This window comes from Adiantum capillus-veneris, chromosome 8 (genome assembly GCF_014529385.1).
Source record: "Adiantum capillus-veneris isolate H3 chromosome 8, ASM1452938v2, whole genome shotgun sequence".
Classification (NCBI taxonomy): domain Eukaryota; kingdom Viridiplantae; phylum Streptophyta; class Polypodiopsida; order Polypodiales; family Pteridaceae; genus Adiantum; species Adiantum capillus-veneris.
This window is the reverse complement of record NC_140938.1, coordinates 60,972,453-60,996,296: the sequence shown is the minus strand read 5'-3', so window position 1 is coordinate 60,996,296 and position 23,844 is coordinate 60,972,453. Positions and strand designations below refer to the sequence as shown.

The 23,844-nt window shown below is 40.5% G+C and overlaps 1 pseudogene; it reads right to left on the bottom strand.

The window, feature by feature from the left end:
- Nucleotides 1-19,638: 19,638 nt before the first annotated feature.
- On the bottom strand, nucleotides 19,639-20,282 carry LOC147452221 (uncharacterized; annotated as a pseudogene).
- Between the last annotated feature and the right edge of the window lie 3,562 nt (nucleotides 20,283-23,844).

Sequence of the window (23,844 nt, the reverse complement as noted above, 5' to 3'; positions counted from 1 at the left end):
TGCCTCCTGGCAAAAAGGCCATTGGTACGAAGTGCGTTTACAAGTTGAAACGCAAGCCGGATGGTGAGATCGATCGCCATAAGGCTCGGCTTGTTGCAAAGTGTTATGCACAACAAAAAGGCATAGATTATGAAGAGACTTTTGCTCCCACTTGTTGTATGACTATTGCTTGTTTTCTATGTGCATTGGCAGCTCATTTTGGTTGGGATGTACATCAATCAGACATTGTTACTGCTTTCTTGAATGGTGACATATTTGAGGAAGTGTATGCAAAGCAGCCTTGTGGTTTTGTCAAGAAAGGACAAGAGGACAAAGTGTGCAAATGTAACAAAGCTGACACTCATTTGGTCAAACAAGGCTTTCGTAATAGTCCAATAGAAAGCACATTGTATGTAAAGCGTGAGGGTGATGTACTTCTCATTGTGGTTCTTTATGTAGATGATTTCCTGATCACTGGACCAAATGAGAGACATATTGCTGAATTTAAGGCTGATTTGAATGCTACTCTCAAGATGAAACAGTGTGATGGTGGTATTGCTTTGTGTGGTGGTGGTATTGCTTTGTGTCAGAAAAGTTACATAGAGACATAACTATGTAAGTTTGGACTTGAGGATTGCAAACCTATTGCCAGTCCCATGGAAACAGGTTTGAAGTTGAGTCTACATGATGCTGGCGATCCTGTTGATGTCACTCTCTACCAATTAACTATTGTTGGCTGCCTCATTTATGTATGCAACACGAGACCAGATATTCACTTTGCAGTCTACAGGTCAGCAAATTTATGCATAGCCCAGGGTCTAAGCACGGGCAGGCTGTCAAGAGGATTTTTTGCTACCTTAGTGGCACTTTACATCGTGGCTTGTTTTATCCCAAGGGCGGATCATTGACGCCAGATTTACATGCTTTTTTGGACTCAGATTGGGCTGGTTGTTTTGACACGCGAGTGTCCACAAGTGGTTTTCGTTTCATGCTTGGCAGTTCATGTATATCATGGTTGAGCAAGAAGAAACCTACTGTGGCCACTTCGAGTTGTGAGGATGAGTACGGGGTAGTCTTCACAACTACGATTGAGTGTGTATGGCTCAGATGCCTTATGATTGATTTGGGTGTTGAATAGGACACTACCAACACTATCTACACTAACAGTCAGAGCGCATTGGCAGTTGCGAGGAACCCAGTTTTTCATTCTCACACAAAGCACATTGAGGTGCATTACCACTATGTCAGGGAGAGGCTCTCAGCAGGAGAGATCAGCTTGGCTTATGTGCCAACATAGGACAACCTTGCAGATCTTTTCACGAAGGCATTGTCTTGTGAGAAGCTTGAAGCTTTCCGCAAAGCTTTGGGCTTACTCCCCTTTGTGGATTGATCATGTCCTCAAGGCATGGCACTTCCCTTTACTCATGTGCCAGCTCTCGTTCACCGCATCACTTCATGGGGAATTTGTTACCATATACATGCGGTAGTGATGTGTGTGAACACACTAGGACCGCCAGGGCATTTTTTCCCTCCTTAGGAGGTTTTTTCCCCCATGCATTGTATAGACGCCCATAACTCTAGGGCTATCTATCTTTCCATTGCACATCAAACAACACACTCTCTATTGTGTGCCTTTGAGATTCCCTCATCTTCTCCAAGCTGTGTGCGTTTCTCTGCAACCCTAATTCCAACAAGAATGCTATATTTGAATAATAAAACCAAAAGCTGAAAAGAAATTCTTCTCCGATCGCTCGTGATCAATCAAGGTTTTTAAGCTAGGGCTGTGTCACACTTTTGTTTGCGGTGGTGCTCTGGGGGGGATTCCCACCTCAACCGTCATGACTTGGCAGTAGTATGGACCCCAAGGAAGACAATCAAGATAGAACTAAGGGAGGCTCGTTGGATCCCTCTTGGCAAGGCTTTGTATTCTTTGTAGAAAGGAGGAAGAGGGCCTTTGAGTCGTATGCTAGCACTAAGGTTCTGAAGCCTTCTCACTTTGTTCCTTGTTCATTGGTAGAGGAAATCCTACTTGGGGAAGCTAGGCTTAGTCAGAATAAAGCTGAAGACGGGTACGTGCTAGAGGTAGAGTTCAACCCAAAGACATCATTACAAAGCCTTCAGGAATGTTGTGCTCGCTTAGTGGTGCTCTATTTTATGGACATCAAATCGGTGATGCACAACCTGTGGGAGCGGGCAACAGGCAGTGACTAACAACAAAAATGAGATCTGTTAGTTGGCAAGTTGTATTTGGGGGGCTTCCCACTTTGCTTATGCTATGCCTCAGTGAATGCCCGAGTTCTGTCCGAATGAAGAGTTTATGGGATTTTTCCTGGTGTAAGTTACTTTCAAGTGTTTCCCTCTCTGTCTAAACAACTATGTAGACTCCATTACTGCTACGTTCAGCAGGGTGCTATTGATTCTAAAAGTGCAGCAGGTAAGATCGGGGGCTAAAAATTAAGGTTTGTGTTCTATGGAATATGAGTAAGCCGATTCCCAAGTTTTTGGATTTGAGTAAGGGTAGTTATGGCAACTGTCGACAAGAACTAGCGTTTTTCCTCGTTTTAGAACGCCTGCTAACAAATGCCGCACACTTGGGCATTATACGAAGATTGCCATGAGGTAGAAGTTGCCCGAAACCCGAAGGTTACGAAAACTTGGAGACGCATCACTACGAAGGTCAAGTCATCTGCAGATGGCCCAAGGCCGGAAGATGAGGCCAGAGTACAAGACCTATCTTCCATAGAGGCAATTGAAGAGAAGGGTTGCCTGCCACTGGAGATGCAAGAGGAACCAGTCATGCCTATCGAACCGTCTGTTGGTGAGGTTAGCAAAGAGACAGGAAGCTTGATAGTAGAATTGCAAGATAAATTAGAATCGCTTTTTACTTCCGATAGAGTGACTATGATCGATTCTAGTCAACTTGGTTTGAATGATGGTGGTGATCATAATCTGAAGCTTGATCTGGACAGCTATGCTGGTCAGATTTTAGGCATTGTGTCTAGCATTTTTAGTTTACTTAAACGAAAGAAAAAGAAAAAAAGGAAAGTAATGGTTCTGATTAAAAAAAAATCTTGGCGATATGTCTCATGTACTCTGGCTTGGTGGTCAAGGAGAATAATTGTGGTAGGGCTAACTCCTTGGTGGCAACCCCGAGTTAGGTTGTCAACCTAAGTACCCTTCCGTTGTAATTAGTCCCAAGGGTGGCGCTTCATTAGCTGATGTATCTGGTATATCTGGTGGTATGTGGTGTGGATGTTGACAGATGCCATGGCTCGGGTGGAGCATGGCTTCCTTTGTAACTTTTTTTGGTTTTTAATAGTTTTTAATACATTTATCAATCACAATTTGTGAGTTTGAAAAGAAAAAAGGACGTAAAAGAATACTATACTCTCTTATTCTTGCTTGATGCACACGATCTCACACCATCCAAATGTATGAAATATTGTATGGGTCTTTTCTCTTCAAATTTTAGTGTGAACACTCCACTCAGTGTATTATCCTTAATAATACTAATTCCGTAAGTCCTTTGGGGGACTTGGCTCAATTAGCATCAGCTAGCTTTAAGGGATTGAACTTACTAGCAAAGAGAGAGAGAGAGAGAGAGAGAGAGAGGGAGGGAGAAGAAGATCGGTTTTGAACACAAACATGAACCATATTGTCTGTGTGTGTGTGTGTGTGTGTGTGTGTATAGGCTGAGCTTCAGCAGGCGGCTGCATGCTTCACTTGCCAGGAATGATGCCAGCATGGGCCACAAATCAGCTCGATGCTACATCGCCACCGTTTGGGCCACGTAGGCTGCCCATACAACAAACAAAGCCAGAGCCACTTTCCCCATCATGTCCGCGTCAGGCCGTCTCTCCCCCATGTTGCTGCTGTCGCTGCTGAATTATGACGAGAGTAATGCTGGAGCCTTTGCTCAAATTATGAGGCTAATGTTATTAGAGCCTTAGTACAAACCAAACCAATCCCCATTTATTTTTAAGTTGGGTAACGATTAATCAGTACATGACAAATTGGTGTCAATCGTGTGTGTATGTGTGTGTGTGTGTGTTTTTTTTTTCATTTTTTGGGGGGAGGGGAGGGGACGCGGGTCTCGTGATTAATTGACACCTCTTTTGTCGAGTGGGATCTACGGTCTCTATTGATTGCAGACGGCGTGATCGGTTTTGCATCATACGTTGGCGGATTAATCCCCAAGTGATCACTATGTGATCACAATTAAAGTGAACTCCATGTAAACTTGATGTGAGCATCAAGTGACCGCAAGTGATCCCTCTGTGAATTCTATTCAAGATGTGATCACCCTGTGAACCCACTTATTTCAAAGTGATCATGGTGTGATCTCGAATATCTCAAAGTGATCGCCGAGTGCGCACCATGTGATCCTCACGCGATAGCTTAATGGAAGAGCCTTGGTCTCTGGTGTGGTAGGTGGTGGGTTCAACTCGTGGGGGCTCAACCGGTCGAAATCTTTCTATTCCTAAGAATAAACGGACGGTCGAGATCGTCCTCTGCATGCAATGCCGCCGCCGCAACAAAATTCTCTCTCTCTCTCTCTCTCTCTCTCTCTCTCTCTCTCTCGTGTTACTCATGAGCCTCGGTTGTAGAAGAGCCTCATCGGCAATATCCACCAACTAATTTCTTTGTCTCTTGTGTTGCTCACAAGCCTCTCCTGCAGATGAGCCGCGCACCACTATTCTCCATCATGGAGTTCAAAGAAAGTTATCTCGTGAGCACGGAACATAGTTCACTACCATCTTTTCCTTCCTCCAGTCTATGTCACCGCCTTTAATGGCTCCACTATGCTCCCTGCCCTGCATTCGTTTGCAGAAGGACGCACACATGCACTAGATTTTGATTGCACTATGATGGACCTTATGTGGCTTTTGTGCGAATCAAACTCGGAATGCAAGATAGTGGACGAGAGCCATATGAACTAACCACTCCACCAAAAGCTTCACAATACCTACATGGCGGTCCCTCGTTAAAAAATAAGGTTCTCGGATGCTCCTATCGCTAGCCTGTCACTTGCCAGATGTCCCCGTCCTATGCGTCCTTGATAATCGTGTGGTTCCTATGTCTCGCTAACACCATGCATGTGTTATTATACCCAAAATCCACCAGCCACCGAATGCCCCAAACTTGCCACCTAGTTCCCCCCTCTTCTTTCCTCCCGATTGACCCAAGAGCGTCTCCATAGATTCTTGATAATCAACCCCAAGAGAACGTTTTGTCCACCTATATATGGGTCTTTTCGGCACTTCATTAATTAATTAAGTAAAAAGATTCTTCTATTTTGGCTTCGCGAAAGCAAAACTTCGTTGGACGCCCTCTCCCACGCTGCGTACGCCCTCACGCCCGCCACTCCATTGATGCACCATCTCCGCCTGCAACAAAGGTCCGGCCCTCTCATGCTCGAGAAGAGGGGAGGAGCGGACAAACTATGCCGCCGATAAGAACACTCGATCCAGGCAGGTGCGGTGGCAGCACACTACCAGCACACCCGACCCGTGCAGCCCCCTGCACACTTGCCGCCTCTGCTGCTCATTGACCAGCAGCTTCTATGTGAAGGTCCATTCCTAAAGAGGTCCTCTGCATCAATCCACTGGTCTTGGGCACGATGAGCAGCTCAATGCCAGAAGCAGCCCAATCACCTTTGAGTGAGAGAGAGAGAGAGAGAGAGAGAGAGAGAGAGAGAGAGAGAGAGCACCCTTGTGCCTCTCTGTCTGCATGCATACCTCCATCGGCTCCCCAAACACTCCCCTTCTGCTCGGCCGCATCCACCGCACTGGTATGCCGCCTGCCATCATCCTCCTGGCATCCCAAAAGTATCTCTCTCTCTCTCTCTCTCTCTCTCTCTCCCTTCACCCTTTACGATGGATGACAACTATCTCTCTCTTGCTACCCATGTGTCATCTCTGCCTTTTTTCACATCTAACCCACCAAAGCATCTCAGTAGATTCCTATGAAAAGAAATGAAAAAATGATTGCAGGGACATATTTGGGATTATACAAGGTCACTCCCTACCTACTCACTACTAAGATAAACTTCAAAAAAATGAATCTTAGTCAAAACACTTGAAGTAGTCCAATCATTTTTTCAATTATACACAATTCCTACTGGTTAGCTTCTCTTTGAGCTTGTCAAAAGCATTTTGCTCCTTAGTAGTCCATGAGTACTTAACGTTCTTTTTTTATTCTCCCAAAAAAAAATTTGAGCTAGTTTTTACTATTGTTACACTATTCTTTTCTAATTTTAGGGAAGATTTTTTCTTTTCCTCTTGTAAGATATTTCTTTCCCTCTTCCAAGATTCTCTCTCTCTCTCTCTCTCTCTCTCTCTCTCACACACACACACACACACACACACACACACACACACTCCCGCATTGGTAGCAGCAGATCCACTATTCTTGAAGGCAATTCACATAAGTACATGTGCCCCATTCAAATCTGACACTGGATTGTCTACAAACATCTTCTCTCTCTCTCTCTCTCTCTATGTGTGTGTGTAGCAGTTCTAAATCTATATATATATATACGCAAACGAACACTAACTGTTCACAGACTAACAATTTTAGAAAAGTACAGTGGCATTGCACAATAATTTATTTGCAGTTGAAAATAAATTTTGTACAAAGGTAATGAAGATAACAAAATACAGCTCAAGAATCTATAAACCCAAAGTCTGGGAAATTTTGCGTCACACTAAGAGATCCACCATTTGTTAACTGGACATTTTAATCAAGGAAGGTAGCCCTCACCTGCACCCATAGCCACAAGAAAACCATTCGTTAGCACGTGACTGTACCCAGGTGATGCTGGGCATCCCAGTTGTTATCCATGTCACCTTAAAAAAACACATAGTTCTTAACTAGTATATTGTTCTTTTTTGAAAAAAAGTTCCTTGGCATTTTTGCCAATCTGATAAAGGAAAGTGAAAACCCATAAAGCAACTATGTATCTGGTTATTCCTCGATTTTATATATATATTTTTTAAAAAAAACTTTCTTTGCTACACTTAAGTTTTTAGGAAAAAGAAAACTTCTTTTTTAATCTGACTGGAGAGATTTTCACTCTATAGCGGTAGGCATAGTTAATCTCAAGCCAGATCACGGTTCTATTAAGGACCACCTCTTCCTTGTGGTTTGAAGTATAGAAAAAAACAATCTTTTGGAACAGATCCTACTTGAAGAACCCTTTTATAAGCACGCTGAGATATCTTCAAAGAAACTTCTAAGAATTTATAAATTTATAAACCTGAGCTCCCCCCTTTTTTTAAAATTTAAAAAAAAACCTTATTTCTCAAGAAATATCTATGTTTATTATGTCATGTCTGACATGCTGTAGCCCAAGCCAGTTATAAACTGTTTTTCATATCATAAAACCCTAGACGAGTCAGTCCCTAGATCCAACTCAGACCTTGTCCGAGAAAGATACGACAAAAGATTAACCAACAAAGATCAGCTAAAGGGAAATATATGACTTTCCTTATAATATCAAGAACCTTTAAAACCAACTTCTAGAAGCTTTTTTGTATATACTGCAAAATGGTAGGTAAAAATCAGTTCATATATACTCGAGTGAAATTAGGAAGCGAGCAGATGATGACAAGCAAATTTTATTGAATAGCCGAGGGTCAAACCAACCAAGACCATCAGAACTCAGTCACTATGTTGAAGTAATGATAAGTCACCGAACACTATCACTAAACTTCATAGTATGTGATGTAAAAAAGATCAAGTAAATTTGAAGCCAGCTTTTTTTTAATCAATCCGGTATGTGTTGCCATTCTTAGCTCCATAAAAAATCAGAGAAAGGGCAACATATCAGAAGCTAGTACTTAGTAAATACAAAATAAATTTTAGCCGATTCCGTGAGATAAGCATCTGCTCTAAAAAACCATTCAATCTTACTAGTAGGTGATGTAATATGGTAAAAAAGGTTAAGTCAATTTGCAAAAACAATTTTTACTCCTACAAGTGGGTATGTGATACCACTTACTACTTACCTAATATCAGAAGACAAGACACCATTTCCGAAACCTTTATTTAGTGCCCTCAGAATAATCTTCAGCCGATTCAATAGAATAGGCACCAGAACTAGAAAGTGAATCAGTCTAGGGACTGTTCTCTTGCTCAAAGGACCTCAGCAAAGTAGTGTTACAATAAAAAAATATCTTTTAAATCTTATAAGATCATTACAGCTCATTTTTTGTGAAATTCTGGTTTTTTTTCCGGATCTGCAGTATCCCTTTCAAGAGTACATTACATCTATTGAGTATCTTTTTTACAGAACATAACATCATCACCCATATATAAAAATCCTTTCCTTTAAGTACCATACCATCCTCTTTTCTCAGCAGCCATAATCCCTCATACCTGGCAGTCTCCCCATTTTTCTTCTTTCTTTTTTTTAAAAATTACAGATTTTTCCTCAAAAAACCAGTTTTACAGCACATTTTACGGAAACCAGACATATTACTACCATCATTCAAAAAAACTAGGTAGTTCTTAGTTTAACTGAGCCATTCACACTTCTTCCCTTAACCAGTAAGAGTCAATTTCCAGAACCAGGTTATATATATATATATTTTGTTTATTTTACGAAAACAAACACCATTAGTCAAAGAGAATTACAATTTCCCATCTGTCCCAGAGCAGACATATACTCCCACTCATATTTCTCCCATAAACCAGTAAGAATAGTTTCCGGAACATTTTTCCTTTAAAAAAATCTATATTGCTGGTTTTTCACAGTCTTTCAAAACTTTTTTCAGCATAGCTTCATAATATCAATTGACAGTCTCTAGAGCAAGAAATATTTTCTGTTTGACTTGTAGATTAGGAGCGCAGACGCCTCCACGATGTCCTTCCCATTCTTTTTTGGCATGTTGAGCATACAGTAGTAAAATAGCTTCCAACACACACAGTATAGAATGCTCACACAAGTGAATACAAAGCACAATGCTAAGTGAGTATGAATACTCACCTTTAAGAGGCTTTTATATCTGTTGATGTCCATCAGAAGACTATACGCCAAACTCAAACAGGCTTCCGCCACTCGAGGTTTCCCATACGTGCCTTATACTCAGGGATTGTCATCAGCTAGAGATCCAGATGCTCCAGACAGTGTCGCACCACATTCGTTGCTACTGTCTCATGCCGACCAAACCCTAGCCCACCTGCGGTAGCGTGCTGCAGGAAGCACGACTACTAAATGGAGAGAAGAGTTTAAACGCTACATAGTACACTATTGTGTATAAAGCTGAGATTTTTATTAAGTTAAATGCAAGGTCCAGTCCCCTTCTCCTCAGTTGCACCCTGGCAACCGATAAAACACCGCTCACATGGTCGATATACGGTCCGAAATCCATTATGTGATTAATGTACCAAACCCCCAGGTTGATGATACACAACCCGTTATCCATACTACAGAACCTATACTGAGTTTTATGTTGTACATTACTGCACTAGGATAAAGTATCCATGCCCCGATCTTACTGGTGTGAGTTACTCTACACAAAGACGGTGATTTTAAGTAATCATTTATTATTTCCAATTTTGTCTTGAAGTCAAAAGGTGGTTCTATAAGATAGATGACATTTTTACACAACAAAGTCCATAGTATTGGTATGGAGTAACTTTTCTTGCATTACTATACCCAGCTTATTTGCTCCTCAGGTGTATCTATCCTAATATGGCTGACCGTCAAGAACTAGTTTTTGCCATCACAACAGCTCATCTTTATCAGTCAAGAGAATCTACTTGGAGAGTGACTTTACTCCGTTATGAACTTCATTTATTTCCACAATTAGGAACCTCTGTATCTCAAACTAAATGCTGGACATATCAGTACCGAGTGACGCGTGTAACCCTTTGGGGTCGCGAGCATTTTAGGAACAATATCAAATTGGCGATGGTAACTGAGGCTCTGGGCCTAGGGCCACATTATCATTACATAGAACATTCATTGAAGCCAGGTTTTTCTGAGCGGTTATACCTGCTAGCCCAATTCCTTCCACCTCATAAGATTTTTTGTATCATAGTTATGGTCATCTATTAAGAGGATATTTTAACAGTACTCCACGCACCCGGGAGTATGGGTTAGTCTTGGCAACTCGTATCTTTCCTTTAGCAGAGCGTCCAAACACCTGCTTTTACTGCGACAGTTGTTTGTGTGATCATGTAATGGGTGGTTTAATAGAGATGTAGATGAGGGGATCCCAAAATACTTATCAGCCCGGCTTCTTTTTGTCAATTTTAATAGAAGAGTCAGTTGAAAGACCTCATGTTATTTTTTTTTTTTGTGTGTGTGTGTGTGTGTGTGTGTGTGCCCACCCATTCCCAGGCACCTTATCCTATGAGGTAGTATACCCCATAGAATAGGGGCCTACTACCTCAAGAAGTGTTTGTATTAATTTGCAACAAGCTATGCTGAGGTTAGATTCATTATGATTTAAGAAGACTTATCAGATTTTGTAAGTCAAACTTAAGGTAGGTCCAGTTGTGTTTTTCTAAGGAGTTGCAGATGCATGCAACAAGGTTTTTTTTTTGTAAACCCGTTCTTAATGAACTTGGTAATCAAAGTTTCTATCTCTTCATATGCTCTAAAACAGTCAGAAGAGGCACATTATAAGAAAAAACATTCCTAGACAAGTGTGTAGAGAATTTTTGTACGCTCTATTGCTTTTTTTCTTCGTAAATTCAGAGGACACAAGCTTAAGCTTTTCTCTTTTCCAAAAAAGACGAGTATAAAAGTTTCTCAAAAATGGGGAAGTTAAAGTAAACTCAATATTCAGGAAGTGTGTTCTAGAAATGATCCATTTATCTCGCCATAGTACTCTCTCAGAGAATGTAGGTTCAATACTTAAGCAAGGTGGATAAATATCTTTAAGAGTAATCTCAAATATGGGGTTGTTGATGCTACATAGGTCATCCATAAATCTGAATGAATGTGCAAAGTGTGTGAGTAATGAATTACTTGCTAGTGGGTTATTTAATATTTTTAGGAACCATTGATATTCGAAGTAACAGAGATAAAGATTACACATAATCGGAGAGCATGCAAAACCCATTGGGATCCCTAGAGTTTGTTTGTAGCAGGTATTACCTAATTGGATACAACTATTATTCAGTAGCCAAAAGATATACTTATATAGATATTCCTCTTTAAAGATGAAAGGTGCATATTTATTTAATTTTTTTACCCATCCTTTATTCGCTTTTTGTGAGATGCATACCCAAGTTCCTTTCTGTGGGCAAAGGCAATCTTTATAAGACATGATAAGGTATAAATAAGCCCAAACGCTCCATCTAAAGGGATATTTTCATAGCATTGAGTTATGTCTGCCGTGAAGATAGAGTAAATGCTTTCTGGGAGGTTGATAAATACCTCAGCTGCGTTTTTAATGACCCAAAAAGGGCAATAATCTACATTTCTGGATCTCTTTATATCTCTGTGTTTGATGGCACGGATATTTTTTATTTCTAGTAGGACAAAATTTAAGCAGTGGGTGATATCATTCGTAACACAAGAGAACAGGCTTTTTGAAGCATCAGAAATCCATCTAAATTTATGCTTATGATTCTTATATGTTGGGAAGAGTACATGAATTTTCAGAGATTCAGGACTATAACCGAGTCCTAATAATTCATTGTTTAATGTTGTAGCTACGCAAAGCGGAGAGTAATCAAGTTTTAAAAAATCATTACTATTAAGTCTTGAACTGGCAGCCTCAAATGCCAATTTTTTACATATAAAGGATGCAATGTTTGAGGCTTTATCTAGGCCAATAATGAGCCATTTCTTTTTAATATCATAGATAGAGGTCTTTATTTTTGGCATAAGCCAGGTAGTATCAGTGCTTAGCCATACTTGTGGTAAAAGACTAATCTTTTTCCAAAAAATTCTTTGAGTGTTGATGTAAGTTGGAAGTGAACTTCCTCCTCCAGTTGGAGTTTTAAGGCCAAGTTGGCCAGGAATTCAAGTAGTGCTGATAAGGCACTTTGAGGATTTAGTGGAAAAGGAGGAATATGATTCAAGCCATTACTCAAGAGACTCCTTACTTGAGGATCCGAAATGATTTCTAAGTTAGATGTACAAACGTGTAAACCAAAATCAGTGAATTTTTTACAGAATTTTTGAAATAGATGACAAGAGCAGATAGGTATCTCATTATTATGGAGAAACTCATTGGAATAAAAAAGATTCTTAATAGGCGGCAAGTATTTCCAACCAATCATCACATCCTTTAGTAATAAATTCGACCCAAAAATATGTCCAAAACATTCTGCAAAGACAACTTGGGGAGTAAAGAAATCCAAAATTTTGCTTGTAAACAAGCAATGTGAGAAAATCCTGTTACACACTTCTTCCTGTGGAGGTAGGTAACGTCTTCTGCAAGCAATCCTTTGATCCTGCATATTACATATCCAAAAGGTTTCTGACTGGTAGGTGAAGATCTAGACGTTACTCTTCCACAAATCTTTACTTCTTTCCTTGCGCTGATGATTGCTACTTGGCATGAGAGATGCCCTTGCTTTGCATCCGTTGAATACAATGTAGAGCTTCATGACCTTACCGCTGTTCGTCACATGCCTTTAAGATGCAAGCATTACTGATTTTTTTTAGAGAGATTCCCTTGCTTTGCATCCATTGAATACAACCTAGAGATTTGTGGTCTTACCTCTCTGTGGCATATCCTGCAATCAATGACCCAAGAGATGACATCGCAGACTGGTATCTTCTCAAGCACTTTCTGTGCTTTTTGAAGGACATTGTATCGGCCAAGGCATTGCCACAGATGATGTTTTCTTTCACCAATCCTTGACTAACAATCTCATCGTGAAGTCTTTTTCCCATATCAGGATCTTGAGGGGTGGAACACGCAATCATAAGCGATTGCATCCAAAGAGAGGCTCTCACCCTTCCATTGTTGTCTCTTGGATCCGTGTCGATAAGGGGTTACTAAAGGCCACCAAGGGGTAGATGTGGGGCTGATTTGCACTCCCGATGTGAGAGGAAACAAGGGCTGAAATCTGTAAAAACACAACCAATTTGTTGCATAAAGCAGGGTTGAAAACATAGATCTTGATGAAGTAGATGATGGGCAGCAATGGGAGCACTTGATGCGGCAAGGAAATGGCTGAGGAGAGGCTCAGTGGGCTGCCAAAGATTCGGGTTGCAGTGGAAACGCTAGCAGTGAACAGATCCAGGCGATTTTCGGTGAGGGAAAGGGCTGAAATCTGAAAACACAAGGCTAAAATGCTGATCCTGGTAGTTTCTTGTGATGGAGTGTCAAAACGCCAAGAAGTTGCTCCTCGAGCACTTTCTGTGCTTTCTGAAGTATAATACATTTGGCATACATGGCAATCAAGGCATTGGCAAGCATTCCGCTTTCTCTTAAGAGCCCGAGGATAACAATATCATTTTGAATTATTTTGCCATGATCAACATCTTGAGTGGTGCCACATGCTTCCAAGATGCAAGCGTAAGTGATTTTATATGGAGAGATGCCCTCGCTTTGCATCCATTGAAAGTGGACCAAAACTTCCTAGCCTTTCCCCCATCAACATATCTTGCAATCAATAAAGTTCAAGAGACAAATTCCTAGAGAGATAACTCCTCAAGCAATTTTCGTGCATTCAGAAATAGATGACATTTGGAAGACATGTCGACCAAGGCATTGACAAGAACGATGTGTCCTCTCAATAGCCCCTAACGAACAATATGATCGTGAATGTTTTCGCCCATATCAGTATCCTACATAATGCAACATGCCCTCAAGAGGAATGCATAGGTGGCTTCACCTTGAGAGATGTTCTTGTTTTGCATCCATTGAAACTAGCCTAGAGATCTTCCTTGCCCAACCCCTCAATCAGTGCATTCCAAGAGTTGAAATTCCAGACAGGAAGCTCGTCATGCACTTTTCATGCTTTCTCAAGTGCACAACCCTTGGCATACATGTTGACCAAGGCAGTGCCAAGCACTACATAGTTTTTCCAATAACCTTGACTGTTAGTACCATTATGAATTCTTTTGCCAATATCATCGTCTTCCGCAGTTCCACATGCCTTCGAGATTCAAGCATAGGTGATTGAAACAAGAGAGATTGCCCCCAGTTTGTATCTACTAAAAATAGATCAAAGCTTCTTGGCCTTGACCCTATTGGGCATATTTGGAAATCGGTGCACTCCAAGAGACAACATCAAGGAGAAGCTCTTAAAGAACTTTTGTGCTTTTTAGAGTAGACCACAATTGGCATACATGTTGACAAGCACAAGCGCAAAACGGACCCTAGCGGCCTCTACGCTAGGATCGTGCACGCAAAACTCGTCACAGGGAGTGAAGAGGGGGACAACACCTAGCTTTGAGTGGCTAGGACGCGGACAACAGTGATGCAAATAACACTAATTACATCACACCGTAGAGAGAGAGAGAGAGAGAGAGAGAGAGAGAGAGAGAGAGAGAGAGAGAGAGAGAGAGAGAGACTATAGTTCATTCTCTGGGAAAACTTCACGTGTGCAGAGATCCCACTCCTATGCGTAGCGACCCTTGGAGTCAGTGTGTGTGCATGGCTTCCCTCTCAAGTGCTGACCCCCCGCCCCACCGATAGTGACCTCTCAGTGCTCTTTTATAGGTGCAAGCTTGATTAGTTTAGAATAATATTATTAGGATTGGGCCCTAATCAGGAGAGACAAAGCAAGGAGTCGGGTCTTAGATGTTGACCCCTACTTTGTTTTATGAGAATTTTAAAATGATATCTTCTAGGTGGGCCTTTATGACCATCACCTAGAGAGAGGTGGCAATATACAAATGATTTCTTACAAGGTTTGTCTCGAAAACTGACCCTACGGATGTTTACTTAAGAAATGTGTCGTGGACGAGATGTTGACAAATCGCATGCCTTACTGGTGCATCGGTGTAGCACGCTGGTCAACTTCGGTGCTGGCTAGGGCATGCCTTCGACGTCTTTCTTTGAATCGTTGTCGCCATCGCTTTATTTTGGTCTGCTTCTTGATGCGTCGTCGTTCGTCTTTGTTGCTTCTTTTTTGCTTCTTGTGTGTGCCGTGCGTGTGCGTTGTTGGTGCGTATGTATGTGTATATGTATGTTCTTGTGAGAGTGTGCGTGCTTGTGAGTGTGTGTGTGTGTGTGTGTGTGTGTGTGTGTGTGTTTATAGAAAGAGAGAGCCTAGTGAACTGAATTTTACAGGATGAGAGAAAGAGAGAGAGAGAAAGCGAGAGATGGAGGGAGTGTCGAGGTCGAGAGTGTGTGTGTATGTGTATGTGTGTTGGTTAGTGTGTGTGTGGGTGTATGGAAAGTGAGATAAAGAGAGATATTATACAGAACGTGAGAGAGAGAGACTATGACTGAATGAGAGAGAGAGAGAGAGGGAGAGAGAGAGGAACTATGTGAGGGTGAGTGTGTGTGTGTGTGTGTTAATGAGGGTTTATGAGTGAGTGTGTGTGTGTGTGTGTATGGAAAGAGAGAGAGAGAGAGAGAGAGAGAGAGAGAGAGAGAGAGAGAGAGAGAGAGAGAGAGAGAGAGAGAGAGAGATTTTCTTGCACCTTCTTGGGTTTCCGATACAGGAATATATATATATATATATATATATATAGAGAGAGAGAGAGAGAGAGAGAGAGAGAGAGAGAGAGGGGGGGGGGGGGGTGTGGTGTGTGTGTGTGCGCGCGCTAAGAGAGAGAGAGATATTATCGCCATGCATAATGGCTGAGAGAGAGAGGTATGGCATGGATTTTTGACACAGAACAAGAGAGACAGACACACACACACACACACACACACACACACACAGAGCTTGTCCTCTTTCGATAATGGAGGAGAGAGAGAGAGAGAGAGACAATGGTGGCCCCTCTATGGGCGTTGAGACAAGGAGGGAGGGTGGTGGTGGTGGCCTGCAAAACAGGAGGGGAAAAAGCGTTTGTTTTGTTTATTTTTATGCTCCCCTCTTGGAGTATGTTCCTCCGGCCAAGGCTTTTGAAAGCCAGCCATCAATGTTGACCAAGGCAGTGCAAAGCACCATGTTTTGTAAATTCCTTTGCCCATATCAATGTCTTGCGTAGCGCCACATGCCTTCAAAATTCAAGCTTTATTAATTGCATTTGGAGAGATGTCGTCACTTTGCATCGTCCGAAAACAGCCAAGACCTTCCTGGCATGCCCTTGTTAGGTATATCTTGCAATCAAAACATTAAAAGAGGGAGCATCTCTGACAATCAAGGGCTATTGAAAGAAAACATTGTGCTTGGCAATGCCTTGGAATGTGGACAAATGTCGTCTACTTTAGAAAGCACAAAAAGTGCTTGAAGAGATGCCTAACAATATGATCGTGAACTCCTTTGACCATATCAATATTTTGCATAGTGCAACATGCCTTCAAGAGGAAAGCATGGATAGGTTTATCTTGAGAGATATCCTTGCTTTGCATCTTTTGAAAATACCCCAGAGCTTCCTCACCCTACCCTTGTTCGGCATATACAGACAAGAAGCTTCTCTAGAACTTTTCGCGCTTTCTAAAGTGCACCACACTTGCACACATGTCAAATAAGGCACTACCAAGCACTACGTTTTTTTCCAATAGCCTTGACTATTAATTTCATCATGAATCCGATATTAGCACTGTGCGTAGTTCCACACATCTTCAAGATGGAAGCGTAGGTGATTGCAACTAGAGAGATGTCTCCTTGAGGAAGGTTGCCTTGTGGTTCTTGCCAGTGAGCAGAGGTCAAGGAAATTATCAAGGGTAAAAGAGAGAGATATCATAGACAATTGTCTATACCTTGCACTATGCAGATCAATATCAACCTGGGTAAACTGGGATAGCTTTGTGTGTGTGTGTGTGTGTGTGTGTGTGTGTGTGTGTGTGAGTGAGAGAGAGAGAGAGAGAGAGAGAGAGAGAGAGAGAGAGAGAGAGAGAGAGAGAGAGAGAGAGAGAGGAAAGGCTCTCCATGTTGATAACAAATTTCCAAAACAAGTGGCTAAGGGTGTTCCGTCTGACATGCCTCAATGGTTAGACTCAACTTACACACAGCTATGACTGCTATGGCCATCTTCTCTTGCATCCCTAGCCTCTTGTACCCATGCATCCATGGCCTCTTGTACGCCTATGACCAACACCACATTTCCTTCATGATGCATCGCAATTGTCCCACAAGTTTTGCCACTGCTCACTCCTGAGTCCTCCCTATTGCTAGGCGCTTTTGAGCTACCTCATCATAGCCATTCGCCTCTTTGTTGAAATGTTCTCTACAAGATTCCCTCCTAATCATGGAAGAAACACGTCTTACAGGGCTCCTCGACATTGGTATGCATTGCATGCGGTTGCTCTTGCCATCGCCTATTTCAATCTACGCCCACGTGCCCATATAACCTCCTGGATGTACCTCCCGATGGTCCTAATATAGCCTTGAACACAACACTCCACCGCTTGGACCCCCGTCTCAGCTCCATCTTTGCAACCGAAGCCCTACTTAGTGCTTACACCCTCACATCTAGAACATCTGTCTCAAGATGGTAGCATGCTTTGCCCGACATGTATGTCAAATTTGGTGTACTCTCTTCATCACCACAACCACCATCCTACACACCAAGAAGAGGGTGCAACCAACATGAAATCATCCCAAATTGGAAAACCTGTATTGATTGTTGAAAGAATATTTTAGAATCTAAACTAAATTCATATGTTATTGTTTTATAAATAGGCAAGCTCAACCTTGAGAGTGCTTTGTTGTCATCATCTTTGAGGATTATCCAGATAGCAATGGTGTGTTTTCGCTAGGAGTATACCTCACGGAGCGCCACCAAAGAGATAATAAAGATTAGTGGTGGGTATTCTATTTGGGATACAGAGTGCCAGAGGACTAAATACGTTATGGTGGCTTATAAATGGTTAACTTACCATTACAGTTTTTATGTGCCCCTACTTGGCACACCACCAACATATTTTCTGTATCGCTATTGTATAATACAATTTTTGTTTCAAAGCTAGTTATTGTTTTTACTTCTTAAATGTAGGACTATTTGAATTTATGGATGGAGACTTTGGGACATTTGCTTCTCGAGTCACTCGCCAACTTTCATTTTGAGCTATGTTTTGTATTGTAATAGAGCACTTTAAAAAATCAAAAAAGTAAACAAAATTGTGTGACTTTTTGGTGAGATTGTGAACGAATGGAGTTAAAACTTAGCAACAATTACTTTTATTGTTGGTGTGCATAGCGATTTAGAGTTTTTTGTAGGATTGTGAATACACAAAGTTAATCTACTAAGCAACATGTGTCATCTTTGTAATGTGCACCTCATATCGAGATAAGCATCTTCATTTCTTAAGTTTTTATCTTTCTATAGGATGATTACTACTTAGAAGTGTTCTCTTTGCATGCTTCAAAATAATAATGTGGTATCGTGGTTGTCGATTCTAAATCTTCTTATGTAACCTCTCATCGGACAATGCTTTACTTTTAAAAAAAACCCTAACAACCTAAGGCCTGCCATGTAGTAGAGCAAAACTTTGTTAGTTCAAATTTAGAGAATTTTACATTAGATAGGGGAGAAATGTGTGTTCCTATTCTATAATGTGGTAACTTGGTATGAACTAAACCCCATTGTGACCTATCATTGGATAATGCTTGAAGAGTAGGATGAAATCACAATCTCTACTAAGTTGGAATCTTTTTTAATATACAATGTTTCAAAAAAATCAATAGCCCATGTTTTGCCATGTGCATGGTAAAAGCCATCGTGCATTGGTTGCATTCGTTCTAAAGTAAAATATAATTTTCAAATTACTAGGTTTAAATTCAAGGGGCTTACCAGACTTAAAGTCTGAGAATAGGTTTCATGACATTTACTTACAAGATAAATAGGTCTAACTTGAGAAATATATGCACCAATAAAAAGTGGTGGTTCATCTCCAAATATGTGTCACAGATAGAAGTTGGGAACTATGTCAACCTTCACGGCTGAAAAAAGGAAGTAGGGAAATAATTATACAACGAATCCATAAAGGTCATTTCCTTTTGTAATTATTTTGTAATGTACATATTTTCATAGAATTTGATTGATAAACCTAAACAATTATTTATTTTTTTAATTATGAAAGTTTTACATGTTTTTATTAAGGAAAGCTTAGAACCTAACATGATACACTTTATCACTCTCTTCCTTTGGCTCTGACCGTTTTGCTCTTCCTCTCTCCAAAGTGCCCCCTGATGTCCTCATCTCTCTAAGCATCTTCGCTCCTTTGCATGCAATTATTGACTCCTCATGACTATACATATGTCGATTGAGATAGACATCTACTTAGAAATCTTTTATTGGCAAGCTCAAAAGCTAGCTAGTGATGCACTCACTCTCTCCCTCTTTGTCTCTCTTGTTGATTGATTCTCTGGCTCCTTCGCTCACTCGCATCACCATGTCTATCCACAATAAGTATACAATACAAAAATTCATTGTTTGGATGTGACAAAAATTGTGTGACAATCGCGTCATTGACATATGAGAATTGTTCAAGCAATAATTTAATTGGACCAAAATGTGTGGAATTGTATTGACATCCTATCCTCATTTTAAATTATGTTCCATTTGCACTCTATTTAAGATATCTTCTTCTGTAAGCTTCTCTTAGGAAAGCTCCATAAAGGTCAAATCCAAGCATGACATTCAAAAGATCTTGCCCTACCATACCACCTAAAGCAAGTGGCCATTCGATGCCTGAAGAAAACTTTGATGCATCCTGCAAAACTTTGATTGTGATGAACATGTGTAAGAGCAATCTTGTGAAAAAGAAATCCATCCAATGCAAGCCCCATTCTGCCCTTACTAGCAAGCTCCCATCTTGTCGAAGACCGACCATTCTCAAAATGTGCCTCAAGTGTGTGAAAATTGAATGGATCTGCAAGGAGGAGTATTAAATCTAAGCTTTGAATACTTGAGGTTTTTGGATTCAATAGTTAGGGTGGATGCATGCATTCATGTGTGTGTGTGTGTGTGTGTGTGTGTGTGTTGTGTGTGTGTGTGTGTGAGAGAGAGAGAGAGAGAGAGAGAGAGAGAGAGAGAGAGAGAGAGTGCCATACCTCACAAACCAATGTGAGAACTAAGTAGTTGATGCCAACATTGCGAAGGAGGGCCATGTTGAAGCAGACAAGGAGGACACCATGGTGAAGGAGGGTCGAGGGGCGGTGGAATCCTGATCGCAACATATCCAGCAAGTCAAAGGTGAGGAAGCCGCAACACGAGCGGAGAAGAGCATGGGCACCCCCCCAAGCTTGGTACATGAGCTCTTCATGCTTCCACCCATGGCTACTCTTTTGCCTCCATGTGATCCCTATTGCTACAAGGCTCACGAGTCATTACAATTGTCACAACTTAGGCCTCTCTTTAAATATGATCACCCATGCTTGCATCTCATTAAATGCCCACATTACATACTACAACAACATCATGATCTGTCCCGAGGGAGGGAGCCTCCCCAACCGCACCTAGCTATGCATGTGATCCTTCCCGAGAAGCAGCTCATCATGTTGAGCCCGACAAGAAAAAATCATGGGAAACATCTGCTTTCTCATGTTGGAAAACATCTGAAACTTCTTGTGAATTGAAGGGCCTCTGCATTGTGTAAGAAGATAACATGGATGATAATGAATGTATGTTGAGTTTTTTTTTGAATAAATTGCATGATCTTGGTTTCTAATTAGAGACTCCAATTGTCGTGTAAAAGAAAAAGGCTACAACACTAGTCTTGTAATGGGCCACAAAAGTGGTTGGAGCCACCAAAGTCGCTCATGCCGCCTACATCCTAGTATTTTAAGCGTAACTTTTGCATATGAAATAAAAACGTGAGCATCTTGTTAGGATGTGTCTAAGAATCTCAGATGGTTAAATGTTCATTAGTGTGTGTGTGTGTGTGTATATATATAATACGAACTTGCAATTTTCAAACATTTTGCTAGTATTTTATATATATATATATATATATATATATATACTCCTCGCAAAGAAGCAAACCGGAAATACACACACACACACACACACATATATATATATATGTGTGTGTGTGTGTGTGTGTGTGTGTGTGTGTGTGTGTGTGCATATGTATGTACGTATAGAATATTTTAAAATTATGCAAGGTGAAGCTTTACTTTAGCATTCTAAAATAATAGAATGCAAGAGAAGTCAAACCATGTGAGGATGTGAAATGGAAGGTGAAATTAAAAATATCCATTTACTATTTTAAAACCAAAATAACATTTAAAGTAAGTCTCAATCATCACTGAAAAACATTGAAAGTATGTCTAACTCAACTCTCTTCTAAGGTTGTGTGTATTTTTATATTTATACTTATATTTACACACAAACATATATATATATATATATATATATATATATATATATATATACACACACACACACACACACACACACACACACACACACACACACACGTACTTATAGAATTGTGTATACACACACACACACACACACACACGTACTTATAGAATTTATCAAAATTATGCAAGGTGAAGCTTTACTTTAGCATTCTAAAAGAATAGAATGCAAGAGAAGTGAAATGAAAGGTGAAATTAAAAAAATAAATTAATATTTTAAAATCAAAATAACATTTAAGATAAGTCTCAATCATCCCTGAAAACATTGAAAATATGACTAACTCAACTTTTTTCTAAGGCTTCTTTTAGAAAGACAAAAATTATTGTTCTAGGCATTCTCCAATAGGAGAGCAAGCAAGGCTTTTTACTCTCTATTATCATAGGTCTTCACTATCTCTAGTGGGAACCTACTCTAAATCATGCATGCTCCTATTATGACACAATCATGATGTCACTAGCCTCTACCTAGGGCTATATAAGGGTCTCTTTCCTTCCTCTTTGTTTTATACTTATCACTCTTCATCTCTTTTGTTTTCTCTTTTTTTCTCAATAAAATTACCTAATAGCTTCTATTTTCCTCTTTAAGCCATGTTATTTATCGGTTATATAAGCTCTTGAAATTTCATTGGATAGTCCTTTTTTGTTAATACAAATGGCTTTTTACTTATGTATATCTTTTTCTATCCATATAGATAAGATCTTTGAGATATGTCTCATTTAAGGAGTCTGTTCAGAGCCTTATTGTATTCTTTTCTAGGTAATATAAATTCTCTCAACTCACCGTTGTGAATATGGTTGTGAATATGCCGTCGCCCCGCCCCGCCCCCCCCCCCCCCCCTCTCTCAAAAAAAAAAAAAAAGCCTTATTGTACTTCAATTGTTTTTACTAAGGCTTGGACTTTATTAAAAAAGTCTTTGTTAATAGTTTTCTCTTCCTAGACACTCTAGCTACAAAAATTCAAAATTCCTTTACTGAGCTTGGATTTTATTAATAAAGTCTTTGTTAATAGTTTTCTCTTCCTAGACACTCTAGCTACAAAAAGAAAGGTTTTCAAACACTAGGTTCTATTCTACCGTCCAACAATTTTTTTCTCCTTTTTAGCCTCTTGGTGCTATCCAAATGCCTAGCACATCTCATCAAGGCATTTAGCTCTTGAGTGCTAAGCATGAGCTATGTTCTTGTTTGGGTTGCTCTCTTAAGCTATTACCCCTCAAGCGTCCTCTCTTGAAGCATCAAGCACCATGTACTTTGGCCATTTTTGGTTTGCAGAAGGCCAAAGGGGAAGGTTGAGAAAATGTGCAACCTTTGAGCCGTTGATGCAGAGCTTGCCGATGGTGGATACATGTCCTCTTTGGTTGAAAATGAAACTTTTCTAAACATTATACCTTTTCATTGTATTCTAAAAGGGTCTTTCTGTCATTGTAACTTGTTCTCTTCACTTATGCCTCTCTTGACTTTCGTTTTCTATTGTCTTTGTCTACTTTGTGAATGGGTCCCTTCATTTAAGGAGCTAATTCGGCTTAGTTTGAAATGTACTCTTTTAGTTTTGTGAATTGTCCTTTCGTTCAAGAACTCGTGATCCCTAAGCTTGATCTTATAAGAGTAGCACCGCCCAAAGTCAATGAAGCTTGCCCAACTTAGCAAAGGATTGTGATCCCTAAGCTTGGTCTTATGAGAGTATAACCACCCAAAGTTAGTGAAGCTTAGTTGCAGGAGCCCATTGCAGACTTCAATAAGTGAAATCCTCAATCAATGAAATCCTTATGGATGACAATCCTGTCCAAGGTCTAAAGTTTTGACAACGCTTCTAGGCTTTCTAAAGAATCCATTAACCTAGCTTTTTTGTGGCTATTGTAACACGGGTCCCTAACATAGCAACTAAAGAGGCATACACACAAGAAAGAGAGCAAAATTAACTCTAACTTGGTTAGGGCATGGAGAAGCCCATGTAGGGAGTCTCACACGCATAGACAGATAATAAGCTTGCAACCAAGTTTAAATTTTTCTCTGCTATAACACAAAAGAGATGTTTTTACTTTAGACATTCATACAATCAACACAAAGCTCTTTTGGAATGCATCCCTACTCACATTTTGGACACATATACATGCACCATGGAGAGATCCTTTCTCCCAATAGATACAAGCACATGCATAAATACTCACACAAAATAGAGAGAAAGAAAGCAAACATGCAAGTCCTTTGCATAACCGGTTTCTCCCGTTGCTTGAGCTTCTCCTCTTGCAATCTTAAAGGAATCACCTTGGAATATATGGTCACCTAAAACCAAGAGCATACCTATCAAGAGTAGGATCACCCAAAAATAAGAGCATACCTAATAAGAGTAGGTTCCCACTAGAGATAGTGAGGACATATCCTCCCCCTGGCTGCCCCTCTCCATCTTATATGTGAATCAAACCAACAGGATAATACTTGAAGAAGTGGGAATAACATAACTCCAAA